General features: G+C 53.6%; 1 pseudogene; it reads left to right on the top strand.

Annotated features, from left to right (window-relative positions):
- The first annotated feature begins 564 nt into the window (after positions 1 to 564).
- On the top strand, positions 565 to 682 carry LOC130376365 (5S ribosomal RNA; annotated as a pseudogene).
- Positions 683 to 1,927: the final 1,245 nt, after the last annotated feature.

Below are 1,927 nucleotides of genomic sequence, written 5' to 3'. Positions count from 1 at the left end.
ACAGTGAGTGAGAGGGAGACAGTGAGGGAGAGGGAGACAGTGAGTGAGAGGGAGACAGTGACTGAGAGGGAGACAGTGAGTGAGAGGGAGACAGTGAGTGAGAGGGAGACAGTGACTGAGAGGGAGACAGTGAGTGAGATGGAGACAGTGAGGGAGAGGGAGACAGTGAGTGAGAGGGAGACATTGAGTGAAAGGGAGACAGTGAGGGAGAGGGAGACAGTGAGTGAGAGGGAGACAGTGAGGGAGAGGGAGACAGTGAGTGAAAGGGAGACAGTGAGGGAGAGGGAGACAGTGAGGGAGAGGGAGACAGTGAGTGAGAGGGAGACAGTGAGGGAGAGGGAGACAGTGAGTGAAAGGGAGACAGTGAGGGAGAGGGAGACAGTGAGGGAGAGTGAGACAGTGAGTGAGAGGGAGACGGTGACTGAGATGGAGTACACAGCTCAGGCAGGCCGGATGGCGCAGAAAGGAACTTTTAGAAAACGCAATATTGTTAGCCCGCAGTAATCAGCCCGGCTGCCCCGGAACGTTGACGGCCCACCGGGAATACTGACTCTCCTGATTACCACTCCGGCCTTACCCCCATGGACACGCCCGATCTCGTCTGATCTCGGAAGCTAAGCATGGTCGGGCCTGGTTAGTACTTGGATAGGAGACTGCCTGGGAATACCAGGTGCTGTAAGTGGTGTCGGGTGGTGGCCAATAGGTGGCACTCTTCACTCTGGCCCCTTCACTCATCAATCCCGATGCCCCAGTGCAGTGACGGGGACACTGTGCTGTGGAAGGTGCCGTCCTTCGGAGGAGACGTCAAACCCAGGTCCTGACTCACTGAGGTCATAGAAGATCCCAGGGCACTTATCACAAAGAGTTGAGGTTTCCCCGGTGTCCTGTTCCAACCAAGCTCATTCAATCTTGCCCCCTAATCATCCTCCTGTGTAATCGGCTGACTCATTAATTCCCTCACTCTCCACCTCAAGCTGGTGTGTGGTGAGCGTTCTGGCGCAGATTGGCTGCCGTGCATCACCCAAGTGGGGGCTACCAACTGGTGGTGGTTAGTGAGGTCCCCCCTTCACTGTAAAGCGTCTTTGAGTGTCTAGAAAAGCGCTATATAAATTCAATCCATTATTATTATTATTATTATTATTAAATAAGTGAATATCTCTGGTCTATTCCTCCCTAAGGAGCTGTTAATAGGCACCCTGAGCGGCTCACTTCCAGGCTCGTGTCAGAGTGTGTGAGGTCTGTGTGAGCCGCTGCGGTTAAGCCTGGACTGGGGGACATCGCTCTGGGAAGGTGGGTGGGTTTGCAGGGAAAAGATGAGGGCATAAAGGGGTTGAGGGCTTAGAAGCTGAGGAAGAACAAAAGGAGGGGTTCAAGGGTCAGACTGGAGACCGGTGGGTGCGGAAACTTTCCCCAGACAAAAACACAGTGTGCCGTTCCTCTGTGGTTGATGCTCTCGTAAGACCCCCGTGGGCTGCGGGGGGAGAGTGTGTGTGAGTGGACGCAGCAGATGTGCGGGCAGGGGGAGGATTCACGGAGATGTAATTGCTAGCTACGTAATAGCTATGCAGAAGGGGGAAGGGGGGGGGGGGCGGTTGCAGAGGAGGGCTGTCAATCAGTGTTGTGCATGTCTGCGGTATGTGCATCAAACACATGCTAATTGGTCTAGCGAAGGTAGGGGTTGGTGTAGCAACACAGACACAAGGACAAAGGACAGAGCGTATTTGGAGGCATGTGGGTACAGTTATATGTGGCCTCTCTAAAAGAATACGATGAAAAACAAGGGAACTTCTTCCCTGCATCCCTGAGGACACACATTTGTATTCAAGAGAATGATTATGTATTAGTGGAGATGACCATGGCCATCTGGGTGGGATCGCTTATGCAGCTGTGAGCCAATTAGAGGGCGTCCCTCATGCAGCCCTGGTGT

The sequence above is a fragment of the Gadus chalcogrammus genome, chromosome 22 (genome assembly GCF_026213295.1).
Source record: "Gadus chalcogrammus isolate NIFS_2021 chromosome 22, NIFS_Gcha_1.0, whole genome shotgun sequence".
NCBI lineage: Eukaryota > Metazoa > Chordata > Actinopteri > Gadiformes > Gadidae > Gadus > Gadus chalcogrammus.
This window is presented reverse-complemented; position numbering and strand designations above follow the sequence as displayed.